Raw genomic sequence first — 19624 nt, 5'->3', positions numbered from 1 at the left:
AGCGTCGCAGCTTGTCCTGTATGAGCGGCCACGTGGTGCCGTTCATTACAGTGATGAATATGCGGCTCCACCTCCCATAGGGGACTTTATTAGGGGACCGGGAACTTTATTTCAACCGCAAAAAAAAAAAAAAAAAAACCCAATGATTTTTCATTTCTTCTCTCCAGCGAACGCTGCTGGAGAGAAGAAATGAATAGCGGCTTCAGCACCACAAGCTGGGGGGACAGCGCTTACTGTAGCGCTGTCTCTTGCAAGGCACACGGACAGCATCCGTGTGCGGTACGTGTTTTACACGGACCCATTGACTTTAATGGGTCCGTGTGATCCGTGCGCTCCCACGAACACTGACATGTCTCCGTATTTTTCAAATGGACACACGGTCTGTGAAAACACGCTGACGTGCAGAGACACATTCATTTGAATGTGTCTACGTGAGTCAGTGTCACCGGTACGTGAGAAGACTGTCACCACACGTACCGTAGCCACTGACGTGTGAAACCGGCCTTAGGGGACTTTTTTTATGTAAATGCTTGTATTAGGGGCTCAGCTGCAGCCCTCGCTTCCTCTTCATGTCGAGTCCATACGAAAGCAGATAAAAAGGAAAAAGATGTGCACTCTGGAAATTATGGAATTGGTGCTGGTTGAACCTGGAGAAGTCCAGACCATTCAGAAATAGAAGAAAACAACCGCACTCAAATTATAGATTTGCGTCATAAATGTGAGGAATTTTAATAGGAACACCACAGTGGTATAATCAATTGTTGAGGTAACGTTTCGACTCTTTCCTGGGCCTTTATCAAACCTCACTGTAAAAATGCAGAGGAAAATAATATTAGAAATCATATGTAAAATACCGCAAATTTATACATATACAGCTTCAATGTACAAAACAAGAGAATGTGGACAAGGTGCCAAAAAATAGACAGCATACAAAAATAGCGGGGGAACCCATGTAGAAAATACTATATACAATATCACAATATTTACATAATATTTTCAAAAAAATATTTTTTACAAAAATGCCTTGAGAAATATATTCAAAAATAAGGATGGACTGCTACAGAGCAAGGAGGCGAGGGCGGAGGAAGTGGACAATGGTGCCTTACTGATATCTCAAACATGACCAATATGGTACGGTTAATACATGAAAAAATATGGTACGGTTAATACATGAAAAAATATGACCAATACGAAAGCAGAGACAGTGAGGTCAACGCTGACTGCGTGCTGGGCACCACGTGTCACAACACCACAAGAGAGCTCCAGGACAGCTGGAACATGCGCCAACATGGGAGGTGAATATACTTTTTTATTTTATCAGGGCCAAACATTTACGGTAGTTCAACAGGGGGTTGTCCTAGTAGAGGACAACCCCTTTAATGTCACAAATAATCTGTACAAATCCATTGAGAAACAAACTTAAATCATTTTCGGGGAGAATATGAATAGCAAAAATAAAATAACATGGTCGCAGAAGTGTAAACCCCCTCTTATAATTGGGAATGTGGTTGTGTTCACAATTAGCCAATAACGTGTTAAATAGTAGACAGTACACAGCTGCCATTATCTACAGTGATTATGAATAACTCCATGTAGCTGTTCCAGTAGACTTTTCCTGACATTTTCTTAGTCCCATTTTACAGCAAACGCCATGGTCCATAAATAGCTTACAACACAGCAAAGGGATCTCGATGAAAGTTGTCAGGAGAAAAGTACAAAAAAAAATGTCCAAGGCATTAGATATACCATGTAACACTGTGAAGACAATTATCAAGAAGTGCTATAAATTTGGCGCAACAGTGACATTACCTAGAATTTTATATCAAATTCTGTACAAAGCGTCTCTTAAATATTTTCCTAATGTTCAAAAGCCATTTTGCTATTCATATTTCATGTATTTCATATTAGACATGCTTTGGCACGATAGAGTGCAACCTTTTTTGTATATTTATGTATGGAGGTAGCTGCTCCTGGTATGCACCTATTCACACTAGTTTGGATGTGCGAGTCTTTTTTCTGTCATTACCTAGAACTGGACCTCCCTAAGATAATGATGAAAAGACAAGAATATAATTGGCCTGGGAGGCTGCAAAGAGACCTATAAAAGGAGCTGTAGGAATTAATGGCAAGCAGAGGTGTAACTACAACAGGTGCAGGGGTTGCAATCGCATCGGGGCCCTGGAGCCTAAGGGGCCCTAATAGTCCCTTTGGCCTATAGAAAAAGACTATTGCTATTAAGGATTTAAAATATTTGGGGGCCCTATTGGAACTTTCGCATCGGGGCCCATGAGTTTCAAGTTATGTCACTGATGGCAAGTACTGGTTGTGTATTGCATGTGACAACAATATCCCATGTTCTTCATATGCCTGTAATATGAGATAGGTTGGCAAGACGGAAGCCTTTTCATCCAAAGAAAAACATCCAAACACGGCAATATTTTGCCAATGCCGACATCAGGTCTTGCAAAAGTATGTGGGAAATTGCGGTATGGTCTGATAAAACCAAGGATGAACTTTTTGGTTATAATTCCAAAAGGTTTGTTTGATGCCAAGTCAACACTATGAAACACCAAAAGTGAGGCATGGTGGAAGCAACATTATGTTTTGGGGCTGTTTTTCAGCAGCTGGAACTCAGGCTTAAAGGTGGAAGCAATTATGAATGTTTCCAAATATCTGCCAACCATCAGGCATCTGACAAAAAGATGAAGTTAAAGAGGAATTTTACAGTCTGCAGAGGGAGGGAGAGATGGTCAGCAATTGGGAAAACAGGTTCCACATGGGCTGCAATATAGGAATACCCACAGGGAACTATAGTATGATCCTTGTGAGGAGGGAGTATGGAAACTGCTGCTGCTTGTGGGGAAGGCAAAAGGCTAGTTTTTGGGGTTTAGTTTTTACTGTCAATGGGGAATGAGAAAGGGGCAATGTTGCTCTATTGGGGAAGGGACGGAAACAAAACTGCTACCAATGACGAGAAGTGGAAAGGAGGAAGTGATGTTACTAGTGGACAATCATACAACAATGTCACCAGTAGGGAGCGTATGAGATGGAGGGCAATAATATTGCAATTGGATGAACATGAGAAGCAGTGTGATAATTCTACCAATGAGTAAAAGGCTAGGAAGGAGGGCAGAAATTTGCATAACCACAACGGTTCATAAGACCCTTCATTGCACCAAACACATGCAAAGCTTTGGATCATGATGATTGGTTGATGTGTTTCATGCACTAAAGTAACATTTTGCTTATTAACCATAAGGAGTGCTGCGGTTATGTGAATCTTTAACTTACTGATGGGTTTATAGGCTGAAACCCAGTAAGATTTATGGTGTAAGGAATACCCCAGCTTGTCATGAGTTAGATGAGCTGTGCCCGCATCACGGCCCAGCTCCGTCTATTTTGGTGTAGCTGGGGAAAACCGGCATGAAAACGCTAAAAGTTGCAAAATTTTTGCTCTACTTCGAGTTGTGCAAACATTTTGCAACTTTTCCAAGCAATTGAGCCCAGAATTCTGGTGAAATTGCTTTGCTGAATCGGGGCCATACTCTTTCTTAGATGTGCTGTAAAAACTACATATACATTCACACCAGCTTAAAAGGTAAAAGATCACTATGGCAGACAGACAGATGCATCCAAGATACTGTTGGAAGGGCATACACTAAGATTGCATATGAGAAAGCAGGAAGAGAAGGGAGCAGTTAGCTCGTCAAAGGAAAGTGAGTGATTCTTCATTACAGACTGCGGAGAGCCTCACACTGGGGAGGACAGAGACACAGAGGGAGCCCTGACAGACAAGTAGATCACCGTGAGTGAATAGATGATCCTGGAGCAGCTCAGCCATATGAGATGTTGAGGCCTACCTCAGGCAAGGATCCTGGCTTCCACACCTCTCGCTCTCATATATTTGAAGCTGGATCCTGGTGTGACACTAGATTTGCTGTAGCAAGAAGTGAATATCAACTCCTGGGACTTGTTGTTCTTGTGTTAATGAGTTAATGATAGAATTGTTACAGAGAGTATTTTTGATTGTAGTATTTGAGTGCGCAAACAGCTCCTGTAAGTCTGCTTGTCCCCAATGCTCATCTGTGTTCATGGTATTTGCAGAGTTATTAAAAGCTGTGTGTTCTCTGCTGTTAGTGAGATGTGCGACAGCGGTTACTTGCAGGAAGTGTCACCATCATCAATCGTGAACCACAAGTTTATGTGATTGGGCAAAGAGCTATTGCACAATCCCTTGTTTAGTCAGACTCAGCTCACTGCACCAGGGGGATTGCTGCATGTTATCACCCCAGCCAAGCCTGGCGTACAGCACACCCCTTACTACTTGGGGTGCAGTTTATGCCAACTGTATTTGTATTGCATTTCGTGATTTTTTGCCTTTTGTTCACTTCCTGCTTTCCTTTAATTCAGTATATAACCCCTTAAAATAAACCTGTTGAGTTGTTTTAATGTCATCTCTTGGGTGAGTTAAACTAAATGACCCCTTACACTAGAAATGCAGTAGAGGAGGACTCTCCTGCATTCGAACACAGCACCCAAAGGATTCAGGTGGGATGAGAAATACAGGACACAATTGTGGGATGAGAAATACAGGACATCCTGCTTACCGAGCCCAGTTGATAAGGGTGGTACAAATAAATTGATAAATGCTTTAAATTACTTTTTTATGCTCTTTTTCATTTTGCGCTGAGTCACTGAGTCTACGTCTGGAGGAAAGAAGGTTTAAGCATAATAACAGACGCGGATTCTTTACTGTAAGAGCAGTGAGACTATGGAACTCTCTGCCGTACGATGTTGTAATGAGTGATTCATTACTTAAATGTAATAGGGGACTGGATAAATTCTGGAAAAGTATAATGTTACAGGGTATATACACTAGATTCCTTGATAAGGCGTTGATCCACGGAACTAGTCTGATTGCTGTATGTGGAGTCGGGAAGGATTTTTTTTTTCCCAATGTGGAGCTTACTCTTTGCCACATGGGTTTTTTTTGCCTTCCTCTGGATCAACATGTTAGGGCATGTTAGGTTAAGCTATGGGTTGAACTAGATGGACTTAAAGTCTTTCCTCAACCTTAATAACTATGTAACTATGTATGTAACTGTATTGTAGAGATATTCACTTTTGTTATTTTTGGAGCACAGTATGTGCAATCTTTTCTTGCAGACCAACTGAGAGATTCTTGAATCTTCTCTGGGGGCATGCGCTATTACTCTTCACTATAAAACGCTGCCAATCAGAGGTACTAGGAATATAACAATATCAGATGCTTCCATGCTATGATTAGTAGCATCTAAAAGAGAGGGGTGAAAATGCATGCCCCCAAAGAAGGTTCTGAAGAAACGCCTAGTTGGACTACAAGCAGAGATTTGACATACTACACTCGAATAACAACAAATGTGAATGTGAATATCTCTGCAATGGAGCGACGCAGCACAAAACGGGAAACGCCCTGATATGACTAGGTTGCCAAACAATTAAAAAATATATGCCTCCTGGAACACGACAATAGAAAATTGAAAAGAAATGGTTTAGCATTAAGGCCAAACTGGCTGTGACACCAAGGGGTTGATAATTGTAATTGACCCTTTAAAAAACACAGATGCTAATCAGAAGGTGTCCTTATGATATTCATTCTATTATTATTATTATTATTTATTATTTTCGCGCCATTTATTCCATGGCGCTTTACATGTGAGGAGGGGTATACATAATAAAAACAGGTACAATAATCTTGAACAATACAAGTCACAACTGGTACGTTGTCTATGTTTAAATGGGCCTTGTGCAATCTGATAAAAATCTGATTGCACTCTGACAAATGTTATTGAATGATTGTGTTCATCTGCAATTTTTTTTCTCAGCTCAGATCAGACCGAGGAAAGGAATTGCAGCATGCTGTGAGTGACAGTGTATATCGAACGAGACTCGCCAATGCAAGTCAATGGGTGTGTGGAAAAAAAAAAATCACGCCGCACAAGGACCATGCATGTGATGTCTAAATTTTACTCACCCATCTCATAGGAAACCCGACATTTCATCAGCCAAGTAAAGTAAATTAGCAGCCCAAACCGTCAGAATATAATAAATAGAATAGATATATAGATAAAATAGATAGAAAAAAAAATGCCAGGGACATATATTAGTGCAGCGCGTTTCTATTTTACTGTACATGTATTTAGCTAATACATAAAAGAAAAAAATGGTGTGCGATTCCCCTTATTTTTACTATCCAGCTGGGATGGGGCCACTATCCATGGATCTTCCCAGCTTAATAATAACAGCTCACAGCTGTCTGCGTAGCCTTTACTGGTTATTAAAAAGGGGGAACTACAAAAAATGATGTGAGTTCCCCCCTATTTTTAATAACCATCAAAGAATAAACAGACAGCTGCGGCTGATTTTAATGGATATTGGCCACCTCCCAGACTAATAACACCAGCCCTCAGCTGCCACAGAAATGGCGCATCCATTCGATACACCAATTCTGGTGCTTAGCCTCAGCTAATGGTTTGGGGGTTGATATACAAAAAAGGTTGCACTGTATCATGCTAAAGCATGTCAACTTGGAATATGTGAAATTTGAATAGCAATACGGCTTTGGAGAATTAGGAAAAAATATGAGTCGCTTAGCATAAAATGTGGCCAAATATTATGTGCCCATCAACCATCGTCAAGGTGGTCTCAGCCTGGTGGGTCCCTGACCTGTGTGAATACCTCTCTAAGGGCTCATACTCACATGTGAGAAACTCGGATGAGTCTCGCATTTCAATACCTGGCACTCAGATCGGAGCGTGCGGCCGCATAGCAATATATGCGCTGAACGCTCCGCTCCTGAGTGCTGGCGGCAGTGCCGGGTATTGACGTGCGAGACTCATCCAAGTTTCTAGCATGTGAGTATGAGCCCTAAAGCTGATGACTGAATTCCTGTAATTTTATATTGTTAGCTTACTGACCAAGCACTCCGCCCTTCACCAGGTGGTGATTTTATGCACCTATTCACACTAGTGTGGTTTTCAGGTTTTTCAATGTCCACTGACATCAAGCCTAGGGGTTAGTAATGGAGAGGTGTCTAACCCCATAAGTTTTAAGCAAAAAACGCACACAGAAAAAAGTCCTTTATTTGTACAAATCAATCCCCAACCCTCTTTTACCCATGTATTTCCTTTAACAAATCAAATATTCCAAAGGGGTCTGCCATAAATTCATCCCACGACAATCTCCCACTCTGCTACATCTAGATGGTGTGTTGAGCGGTGACATGAGCAACCGCTCATCACGCCAGACGGAACTTACTGACAGTGGCATGAGAATGCGCCTGCAGTGAGGAACAGAGATGTCAGTAAGGTGACTGGAGTTCATTGGCTATGAACTGCTGTAACCTTACTGACATTACCTCTCGCAAAGTGACATTTCTAACTCTTCGTATCTGTATATAATATTGTTTCATTAGTTAGAAAACTAGCTTTAAATGATATAGAGAATTACTGCATGTAAAAGCTGATGTTAAAAACTCATTGCATATGGATTGCATATGCATGTCATACGGATGGTATGTGAAAAAATTGATTTTTCAGGATTTTATTTGCGCTCACTCAGTTGCACTACCCCATTGATTTGCATTGGTCTGTGTGCTGCTGTATGCTATCAGCTTTGCATACAAACAGCATATGGATGTGAAATACACTTGTCTGAACGAGCCCTAAATAAGCTTGTTAAATTCCCATGATATTACATTTATAGATATTACATATATAGTTATATATTACTTTCCCATTTCGAAAAAGCACTAAAAACGCTTTTGTGTTTTTACCAGCAGATCTTTGGCATGTAATGCAATTCTATAGGATAAATCTGCACATAAGACTCAGCGTACCCGCAAGAGAAACTGTTATGTTGCGGATTTGAAACGCGCAACGCAGGTCAGTTTACACTGCGTCAAAAAAATAGCACAGAGGGAATGAGATTTCTATATATCACATTCGCTTTGCTAGAAATATAAGATGTTTTTGATGCAATGAAAATACGCAATGTCAAAACCTCATCATGGTGGATAATTAGAAAATTTGAATTGTCTGTCTTTTTCCCCAAAATAAGTTACTATTGGAAAATGGCAGGATTTTCCAGGTTCAGGAATATTACTTCCAGTGCAGTTAGGTATCTGCAGCTTGTTCTATGTATTGTATTGTTATATTCTTTCCTTCACTGACTTTAGCAGCAAAAAGTACCGTAATAGTACTTGGAGAAAAAGAGCAAGTCAGTGTCCAGCCAAAGCTGCATATTTTTTTTCAAATCCCTGCAGTAATGACCTTCGCTATAAAATAAGTGATATATATAAATATAGTTAGTTAGAAGAGAGGTGAATGATGTCTTACCAAAAAGGCATTGCTGGGTGTAGAAATACAAGACCACAAAATTATCTGAAATGAGAAGTAAAAAGGAAGGGAGGATCCTCTACCAGCTATTTACAGTTTCAGTTTGATTAAAGCTTGTGAGATAGGTGTCACATTTTGTAATATTTGTGATTTTACTGTTGCATTTCTGACTCCCCTCTTATGTCTCAGGAGTGGACCTCTCCATAGATTTGAAGACATGAATTTAATGAAAAGAGGCAGTCAAGCCAACTTATCAGCAGCACTTGAAGGATGCACAACCCTACGTGTCTCTGAAATTCCATACACAAGTTCTGGCCTGGAGCCCGGGGATGAATTGTGCAGACCTCTAGTGACTTTACAAAACAAAACAAATCTTGCCAAATCAGACAAGGTGATTTTCTGGATCTGTTTTCTCATTTTGACTCCCATAGTTGAGGTCTACCTACGATGTCAATTACAGGCCTCTCTCATCTTTTTAAGTGGGAGAACTTGCACAATTGGTGGCTGACTAAATATTTTTTTCCACACTGTGTAATGTATGCCTTATGTGTGTAGTTTACTGTACATGTATTAACCAAATAAATACATGAAAATAATGACATGAGATCCCCTATTTTGATAACCAGCAAAGGTCAAAGGTAAAGCAGACAGCTGCTGACTGCTAATATCAGGCTGGGAAAGTCCATGGTTATTGGGCCTTTCCAGGTGCCTAAAATACCAGTCCGTAGCTGCCATCACTCTTCCCGATTGCCCTGGTCTGTTGGCAATTGGGGTAATGAGGCTTAGGGTTTATGTTAGCTGTGAATTGTCCAAAAACTGCTGGCATCAAGCCCTGGGATTAGTGAAGGAGAAGTGTCTATCAGACAATTTGCAGAAAAAGAGAAGAAAATCTAGCACTCTTCGGAATATTTTTTTTTTAGATATATAAGTAAAAACACCTTTATTCGTAGAAAAAATTCATTAAAAAAGTCCGCACATGGAGAAGAGAACAAAACTGATGCATTTTTTTTAACAACAGATTTTTATTAAAAAATTATTCAATTAACAAATAGGTACAGTATTTTTAGGAATATAAGATGCACTTTTTCCCCAAAAAAATTGTGAGGAAAATGGGGGGTGCGTCTTATATTCGGAACGCAGGCTTACCGGCATTGTGGCGGCGACAGAGGTGCGGGGATGATGTGGCGCGGTGAGCTGTATGGCGTGAGCAGGTCCCATCCATATTTGAGGTGAATCCGCGGCCCGGTATTGATGGAGAGCAGCAGCGCTGGTGAGTTACGGTATTTTCCGGTGGCGGCGGCCATCTTGCTGAGGCCGCGCGTGCGCAGATTCACTACTCTGCGTCCCAGGGTTTCAGGAAAATGGCCGCGGGAGGCCGCGCGTGCGCAGATGGAGATCGCGGCGGCCATTTTCCTGAAGCCCTGGGACGCAGAGTAGTGAATCTGCGCACGCGTGGCCTCAGCAAGATAGCCGCCGCCACCGGAAAATACCGTAACTCACCAGCGCTGCTGGCCGGTGCAGGTACAGAACGCCGGGCGGGGGGAAGGTGGCCCGTTATTGTCCCATTGTTCCCCCGTGGCTCCTTTGTGTAGGGTAGGAGGGCGCACAGACATGGCCGGGACCGGGGAGGTGGCAGGACGCCGGGCCCCAGCAGCTGGCACAGCACGGTGTGCCTGAGAATGGAGGCATGTGCATTGCTGAGGCTGGCTCTGCTCCTCCGTGGCCTGTGTCCACTGTGTGCTGCACATGGCTGCCCCCGAGCAGGTGGCATGTGGGCATTCTCGGGCCAGCACCACGCTGCAGCATTGTACGGCATGCGGAGGCATCTGCGTGACATGGTGGCACTGCCATAGGGCACAGGCCGAGGGTCCATGCAGGACTAGGGGGCATAGCTGCCAGTTACAGCTGGGTGGCAGACAAAACCCTCTTTCATGAGAGCCACCCATGCCCGGTGGGAATGACACAAGTATGTGTTGTTTGGGCTCATTCCCTGTCATTGCCCATCTGCAGTCTGTGTGCTGAGGGGGCTTCATCTCCCCCCTGGTGGGTGCGGGAGAATGTGCTGTCTCCACACCATCCCCACCATCAACAGTAAGGAGCAGGCTGACAACCGCGCCGGCCAGGCACAAGGGTTGTCAGCGGTGGAGTACCAAACATTGGCATATCACTGCAGAACTTGACGTGGCATTCTGGAGCCGTGGAAAGCTGGCGAATGTTTTCTGATTTTTTTAAATGCTTTTTAAACTTTAATTTCTGATCAGTGCATCTCTATAAAATCAACTTTGGCTGCACTCAAGTGGTGTTATGTGTGATCCATAGTGGCAATATGTGTGATCGATAGTGACATTATGTGTGATGGATATTGGTGTTATGTGTGATCAATAGTGGCATTATGTTTGATCCATAGTGGCATTATGTGTGATCCACCGTAACTCACCAGCGCTGCTGCTCTCCATCAATACCGGGCCGCGGATTCACCTCAAATATGGATGGGACCTGCTCATGCCATACAGCTCACCATGCCACATCATGCCCGCACCTCTGCCACCACCATGCCTCCTGTGACCCTGCTCTGCCACTGCCTGCCCTCAGGTAAGAGATCTTAAATTCGGACAATAAGACGGACCCCATCTTATAAAAAATCTTTTTTTCTGCAATTTTCACCCCAAATTTGGGGTGCGTCTTATAGTCCGGTGCGTCTTATAGTCCGAAAAATACGGTACATCGTAGTGATAAAAAAATAACATTTAGTTGGGTGGAGTACAAGGGGAAGGGGTAACGTAACTGGTGGGAAGGAATAGAGGGGAAAAGAGGGGAAAAGGAGCCCAAGGGGGGGTTAGTTGAGTCTAAATTCAATATAAATAATTAGAATGAATCTGAGGAGTCAGGAGCATGTAGGCGAAGTGAAGGTGTGGCAAAGGGAGTGTGGTTGGCGTATTCTGCCCAGGGAAGCCTAATATTCTCACATTTACTGACTTTATTGCAGATAATGTTTCATTGATCATATACCAAGAAAGGAGTCTCTTGACTTCTGATAAATCTAAATCTGATTTTTTCCAGGCTATAGTTTTGTTTTGTTTTTTCCAGGTTATAGATTTTTTCCAATGCTATAGTTTGCTTGACTGCTAGGAATATAAAAGAGATGAGAACTTGGGTGTGTTTAGGAATAATAGAGATATGTTTGTCAAGTAAGGCTTCCCAAGGGGTTTTTTAAGGTTAGTGTTTGTGACTGAAAGAATAAGGTGAAATACCCTAGTACAAAATCTGCGCACCAGGGTGAACAGCAACCAAATATGGTACATATCCCCATCAGAATCACAACCTCTAAAACATTTGGGAGAGTAGCCAGGAACTGCCTTTGCAACTCTAGCTGGGTTTAAGTACCATCTAGTTAACAACTTATAGCTTGTCTCTAGCATTAAGGTACTTAGAATTCCACCGGTTGAAGAGGACCAAATAAGAGACCATTCTGGGTCAGTAAGGGCACAGCAAATATCATTTTTCCTGCGAGAGGTGTAGGTTCAGTTACGCCTGTGTGAGGTGTAATTGATATGTGAGTAGATGAGTGAGATGTTACCTAGGGAGTATGAATTCTAGCAACACTTTTGTTCGAAGGGAGTGAACGTATAAGGTAGGGTGGAGTTCTCAGAAGTGTGGTGATAAAGTTTTTCAGTTGTAAATAGAGGATTATTTCTCTAGGAGGGAGTTTGTAATTTTCTTGGAGGGCTGGAAATGGATGATAATCCCTGCAGCGACCCAAAGACGAAAGTTCCAGAGAGACTCATTTCCCAGGGGGAATTACGAATTGCCACATAGTGGGGTGAGAGGCAGGAAGGGGGAAATTAAGTTCGAGGAATATTTTAGGGAATCCCATATTTTGAGTGAATGTGATAGAATTGGATTTAGTATTTGTTTGCGTTGTGATGGGAGGATCCGTAATAAAGCGTCAAGGGTCATTGGGTGACACTCGGGACCATCTAAGGAAAGCCATTGTGGGGGTTCTGAATTAGTATAGTATAGAGTTAACTGGGCTAACTGGGCTGCCTGGTAATATCTGGAAAGGATAGGGACTCCCAGACCTCCTTTTAGGCGGTGTCGGTAAAGAGTTGCTCTATTAAAACTGGGAAGGCCACCCTTCCAAAGAAAAGTCTTAACTAGATGTTGTGCTAATTTGAAGTAGCATGATCGAACCGGTATAGGCAATGCTCGGAATAAATAGAGTATTCTGGTGAGAAAAGTCATCTTAATCACATGTATTCGACCCAGCCAAGAGAGATGCAGCCTCTCCCAAATCTGAAGTTGTGAATGAAGTTTGCAAAGCATTTGAGGATAGTTGGCCGAGAAAAGGGACTCTAATTTAGCAGTTAAGTTTACACCTAGATATTCAAGGTGATTGGTGGACCATTGAAAGGGAAAATCTTGTTTCAGCTGCGAGATAATGGTGGTGGGAAGGGGTATTATTCATGGAGTGTGATTTTGAATGGTTTATACAGTATGCAGGACGGATGAGTTCAAACTCATTAAGAGAGTGGAGTATGGCTGGTAAAGAAGATTGCGGGGCAGTTAAAAGGAGTAGTATATCGTCTGCAAACATAAAAAGTTTGTGGGAAATCGATGCAATTTCTATACCTGGTATATTTGAGTTGAGACGAAGGTGAATTGCCAATGGTTCGATTGTTAAGAGAAATAATAGCGGTGATAGGGGGCATCCCTGATGAGTACCTCTTTTGATAGAAAAATATGCTGAGGAGAAACCGTAATAGCAGACATAGGTCAAAGGGGAACTATTCCAGGCATAGATCAATGAAAGAAATTGGCTGGAAAATTTCCATTACTGCAGGACTGCAAATAGATATGGCCATGAGATAGAATCAAAGGCTTTTTAATATCAAGTGATAGTAGCATACTTTCAATGCTAGGTAGTTTGCGTTGATGTAGAAGATGAGAAACCCTCCGAATATTATCTGATGCTTGCCTATGGGGCACAAAACTAACCTCATCATTGTGTATGAGAGATCCCAGACCTGAATTTAGATGTTTGAGATCTATGTTGATCAGGGATATTGGTCTGTAATTGGAAGGCCTAGGTTGTGAGGAAGATCCGTGCCTGCTCCAGTGGAAGGCATTGTTCAGAGCCAAGCCAGGCCCGAGAGACCCTGCTGCCGAGTTATTGGGACATGCTTGGAGAGCGAGACAAGAGGGCTGTTGTGACCAAGTGAGCGAGTTTTGGATGACTCCAGTCGAGGCTCCAGTATAATGCAGGTCCCACAAACACACACACAGTATAGTGCAGCCCCCTACACACAGTATAGTGCAGTCCCCCCTACACACAGTATAGTGCAGCCCCTATACACAGTATAGTGCAGCCCCCTACACACAGTATAGTGCAGTCCCCCCTACACACAGTATAGTGCAGGCCCCTCACAGTATAGTGCAGTACCCCCACACACTATCGTGCAGCAGACACACATACTATAATGCACAGACACATACACACATAATACTTACCTCTCCTCCTCGTTTCCCAGCTGCTCTGACTTCTGCAGAGCATCTCAGCATCTTATCTATGATGCCAAAAAGTTGAATGCATGATGCAGGGAGGGGGTGGAACCGGGGCCCCTCTTACGCAGGAGCCCCATAGCACCCACTGGCTGGGGTCCCCTGGAGAAGCGGGGGCCCTAGGCGGCTGCCAGGTCTGCCTGCCCCAAACGCCAGCCAAATGCCAGCCCTGGTCATTGCCCAAAGATACCCAAAGAATCCAAGACCAGAGACTCTCACCTCAGCTGGTGATCGGAGGACACGAATGAGCAGGGCCATTGCTTTCAGCGCAGACTCAATGTACTGGGTTTAGGCAGGGGGAGGCTGAATATGAGATGGGGCCAGCTGACGCAGCTCAGAAATAAAAATTAACTACGGTATACATGTTTGGTATCTCCCTATATATGGCTAACAGTAGGAATACGCAGTATCTGTAAAGATAGCCCCATAGCGTTAGTATGCATTTTACCACAAGGGTGGACTGGTCAAGCGCAAACTGCACAGTGACCAGATAAAGAAAATTGCACCAAAGACAATGGTTACTCATTTTACCAATACCCCAGCTTTTTAATGCTATCTGTCCATTTTTTTTATATAATGGATTTAATAAAATATGGTTTTTAATCTTCTATATTTGGTCTTTGGTGAAATTTTCCTTATCTGTTCAATGTTTGATATCTGCGCACTGGTACTGACCTGGAGAATCGTATTACCAGGTCAGTTTTACCATATACTGAACATAGTACTTAAAAAAAGACAATTGGGGAATTGCACTTTTTTTGCAATTTGTTTCCCATTTTCCAGTACACTATATGGTAAAATCAGTGGTGTCATTCAAATGTACAACTCATCTATCCAGAAACAAGCCCTCATATGGGGACGGAAAAACAAAAACGTTATGGCTATTGGAAGAAGGGGAGAGAAAAACAAACAGAAAATGGGTCATGAAAGGGTTAATATCACTTCAGCACAGGAAAGTTCTGACCCAACTTTGCCACCTAGTGTCCTACACATGATATTGCATATCAATGCCTTGTATAATTTTAGCAAAAGCCTCCTAATTCTGCCTATTCCCAAGTGTCTTTACTGTGTAGTAATAAATAAAAACATTTGCATTATATTATGTATTTATTTCAGTATGAGGGTATTGTATAGGAGATTAATATTTACACACTGTATGCTACAACACGAAGGCACTACAAATGCCAGCATGCCATTAATGTCAGGTAACTTTTCAGTATCAGCTGTAGTGTGTATAACAAAATATACCATTTCTGAATATTATATGACTTGTATCTTGCATTTTTCACTAGTGTTTTTCTGTTCTGCAGGCTCTATCTGCAGTTTTCAGTTCTCGCTGAGCTGGTGGGTGGATACTTGCTGCTATGATGTCTCTCATATACAGTACACACAGACATGAGCCATTCCTGCCATTCTGTCTGTTTAGGACATGCTGCTGACAGTGGCATTTAAGTGATTAAATAGGAACGATCGATCGTCTGTAGCCCTGATTGCTGCTGTTAGAGGCAGATGCTGGCTGTATAAAAACCAGCACCTGCCCGGTATGGAGCGGGCTCAGCTCCTGAACATACGGTACTCCAAACACCTGTACCTAACCTGTTACAAAAATATGACTCACAGGTCATTAAGGTATCACAAGTCCCAGAATGGCTTGGGAATAAATGCACAATTGAAACAGAGCTCACCTATCTCAGGGCTGATATCAGGGCTGGTCACAGGGGAAACTGGAAAGGAGGGCAGAATTCTTCAGCATGGCAGCGCTGGAGCTCTCCTCCCCTTTGGATAGGTAATAACCTGGGACACAGTTGTAACAACCCTGTCACAGGGTGAAAAGTGCTGATGAGCATCTATAGTAGTGGCAGATATAGTTATTGTTCAACCCAATGCTGGTATAGGCATCTTGGCACAAAGGAGGAAAAGAATATAAACCTACCATCATCCTCTAGTGCAGTGGTGGGGAGCTTCTGTCCCACGGGCCACATGTGGACCACAATGACTTTTTCTGCGGCACCCAGGCAGATTCCCGAGGACCACAGTGCTTGGGCCATCACCTGCGTTTATGGGTTGCCACTTGCCAGACCTTTAAACCCCCATTTGCACTGCGAGCATGCACATAGCATTCACTACTGAACACTGCATCCACATGCACTGAAGGAGTACATCTTCACGCTGGCACAGGACGTACTTTGTGGGCGTAGTTAGAGGGCGATGCGCTCCTGTCCCACAGATGAAGAGAGCAGCGGCAGCCCCATGATCCCCAGTGATATCTATGACCCCAAGCCCTCCCCACTGATGTATATTTACCCAGACTCCAGTGATGTATATGCCCCAGGCCCTCCCAAGGGATTTACATGCCCCCCAGCCATCCCCAGTGATGTATATGCCCCAGGACCTCCCAACTGATTTACATGCCCCCCAGCCAACACCAGTGATATATATGCCCCATGCCCTCCCAAGTGATTTATATGCCCCTCACCATCCCCAGTGATGTATATGCCCCATGCCCTCCCAAGTGATTTATATGCCCCCCCGCCATCCCCAGTGATGTATATGCCCCATGCCCTCCCAAGTGATTTATATGCCCCCCACCATCCCTAGTGATGTATATGCCCCATGCCCTTCCAAGTGATTTTTATGCCCCCTGCCATCCCCAGTGATGTATATGCCCCAGGACCTCCCAAGTGATTTATATGCCCCCCAGCCATCCCCAGTGATGTATATGCCCCAGGACCTCCCAAGTGATTTATATGCCCCCCCGCTATCCCCAGTGATGTATATGCCCCATGCCCTTGCAAGTGATTTATATGCCCCCCACCATCCCCAGTGATGTATATGCCCCATGCCCTTCCAAGTGATTTATATGCCCCCCAGCCATCCCCTTTGATGTATATGTCCCATGCCCTCCCAAGTGATTTACATGCCCCCCAGCCATCCCCAGTGATATATATGTCCCATGCCCTCCCAAGTGATTTATATGCCCCCCAGCCATCCCCAGTGATGTATGTGCCACAGGCCCTCCCAACTGATTTACATGCCCCCCAGCCAACACCAGTGATATATATGCCCCATGCCCTCCCAAGTGATTTATATGCCCCCCACCATCCCCAGTGATGTATATGCCCCAGGACCTCCCAAGTGATTTATATGCCCCCCAGTGAACCCCAGTGATGTATATGCCCCATGCCCTCCCAAGTGATTTATATGCCCCCCAGCCATCCCCAGTGATGTATATGCCACAGGCCCTCACAAGTGATTTATATGCCCCCAGCCATCCCCAGTGATATATATGCCCCAGGACCTCCCAAGTGATTTATATGCCCCCCCTGCGAACCCCAGTGATGTATATGCCCCATGCCCTTCCAAGTGATTTATATGCCCCCCCAGCCATCCCCAGTGATGTATATGCCCCAGGACCTCCCAAGTGATTTATATGCCCCCCAGCGAACACCAGTGATGTATATGCCCCATGCCCTCCCAAGTGATTTATATGCCCCCCAGCCATCCCCAGTGATGTATATGCCCCAGGTCCTCCCAAGTGATGTAAATGCCCCTCAGTCACCCCAAGTGATTTATATGCCCCAGCACTCCCCAGTAATGTAAATGCCACCAGCCATCCCCAGTAATGTATATGGCCGCCAGCCATCCCAGGTGATATATATGCACCCAAACCTCAGTAATGTATATGCCCTCTAGTGATGTCTATGCCCTCCAGCCCTCCCCAGTGATGTCTATGCCCTCCATCCCTCCCTGGTGATGTCTATGCCTTACCTGCCCCCTCAGTGATGTATATGACCCAAGTGATTCGTGTGATTTATATACCCCCAACGTCTCCTGTGATGTTTATACAGCAGTCCCAGCATCTCCTATGTGGTGCATATACAGCAGTCCCAGCGTCTCATTGGTGATGTATATACAGCAGTCATAGTGTCTCCTATGTGATGTATATACAGCAGTCCCAGTGTCTCCTATGTGATGTATACACTTTCCAAAACTTATTTCACGAAGAGTTGACTGCGCTCCAGACCGACGCAAATCTGGAAAAGGAGTTGCGACAAACAACATGTTCAATATCACCTAACATCACAGCCACACCAAAGAGAAGCAGCTTCAGACACCACATTAGGGGTGAGTTAATTAATTGTCTGACTAAATATAATAGGGTAATTTTTAAGTTGATAATTTTGTGTGACTCCCAAATGATGGTACAAATTTCCAAATGGCCCTTGGCCGGAAAAAGGTTCCCCACCCCTGCTCTAGTACTATCAACATCCATCAATACTTGTTGCTGCCCTTCACCTCTTAAGGCCCCGTCTCACATAGCGAGATCGCTAGCGAGATCGCTGCTGAGTCACAAGTTTTGTGACGCAACAGCGACCTCAGTAGCGATCTCGCTATGTTTGACACGTACCAGTGACCAGGCCCCTGCTGTGAGATCGCTGGTCGTGTCGGAATGGCCTGGACCTTTTTTTGGTCGTTGAGGTCCCGCTGACATCGCTGAATCAGTGTGTGTGACACGGATTCAGTGATGTCTTCACTGGTAACCAGGGTAAACATCGGGTTACTAAGCACAGGGCCGCGCTTAGTAACCCGATGTTTACCCTGGTTACCATCGTAAATGTAAAAAAAAAACAAACAGTACATACTCACATTCCGGTGTCCGTCAGGTCCCTTGCCGTCTGCTTCCCGCACTGACTGACTGCCGGCCGTAAAGTGAAAGTACAGCACAGCGGTGACGTCACCGCTCTGCTGTTAGGGCCGGCGCTCAGTCAGTGCAGGAAGCGGACGCCGGGGGACGCGAAGGTGAGTATGTACTGTTTGTTTTTTTACATTTTACACTGGTAACCAGGGTAAACATCGGGTTACTAAGCGCGGCCCTGCGCTTAGCAACCCGATGTTTACCCTGGTTACCCGGGGACCTCGGCATCGTTGGTCGCTGGAGAGCGGTCTGTGTGACAGCTCCCCAGCGACCACACAGCGACAAAACAGCGACGCTGCAGCGATCAGCATCGTGTCTGTATCGCTGCAGCATCGCTGTGTGTGACGGGGCCTTTACCTTGGCTGAGATGTTGCAAGCTTTTGTCTTTCAGTCATGGCTATTGGTATCTGTAAGAAATTCTGTAAGACACAAACAAAGAAAATGCTAATAGCCACAGAATATCAGAGGTGACCTAGAAAATGCAATTCCTATGGATCTATCTTATCTCTATCAGGAGTGTTTATAACAAACAACTGTTTTAGGGTACTGTCATACAGTGGCACTTTGATCGCTACGACGGTACGATCCGTGACGTTCCAGTGATATCCATACGATATCGCTGTGTCTGACACGCAGCAGCGATCAGGGACCCTGCTGAGAATCGTACGTCGTAGCAGATCGTTTGGAACTTTATTTCGTCGCTGGATCTCCCGCTGTCATCGCTGGATCGTTGTGTGTGACACCGATCCAGCGATGCGTTCGCTTGTAACCAGGGTAAACATCGGGTTACTAAGCGCAGGGCCGCGCTTAGTAACCCAATGTTTACCCTGGTTACCAGCGTAAAAGTAAAAAAAAAAAAAACGTACATACTCACATTCCGGTGTCCGTCAGGTCCCTTGCCATCTGCTTCCCGCACTGACTGACTGCCGGCCGTAACGCAGTGGCACAGCACAGCAGTGACGTCACCGCTGTGCTCTGCTTTCACTTTACGGCG

At 44.3% G+C, this 19624-nt stretch overlaps 1 protein-coding gene across 4 annotated transcripts in view; it reads right to left on the bottom strand.

Annotated features, from left to right (window-relative positions):
• The window catches only part of LOC143815170 (NACHT, LRR and PYD domains-containing protein 12-like), a 125745-nt gene extending 106694 nt beyond the window's left edge, over positions 1–19051 (bottom strand). For 2 of the 4 annotated variants that reach the window (XM_077294116.1, XM_077294119.1), the window contains exon 1: positions 3861–4135. The gene's annotated coding sequence lies outside the window, so the exon portion shown is untranslated. Of the gene's footprint in view, positions 1–3860; positions 4136–8375; positions 8397–18987 lie in introns of those variants that run through there. The other 2 variants (XM_077294117.1, XM_077294118.1) reach the window with 2 other exon arrangements.
• Positions 19052–19624: the final 573 nt, after the last annotated feature.

Source organism: Ranitomeya variabilis, chromosome 3, assembly GCF_051348905.1.
Source record: "Ranitomeya variabilis isolate aRanVar5 chromosome 3, aRanVar5.hap1, whole genome shotgun sequence".
NCBI lineage: Eukaryota > Metazoa > Chordata > Amphibia > Anura > Dendrobatidae > Ranitomeya > Ranitomeya variabilis.
Note: the sequence above shows the minus strand (reverse complement) of the source record. Positions and strands in the feature narration are given on the sequence as shown.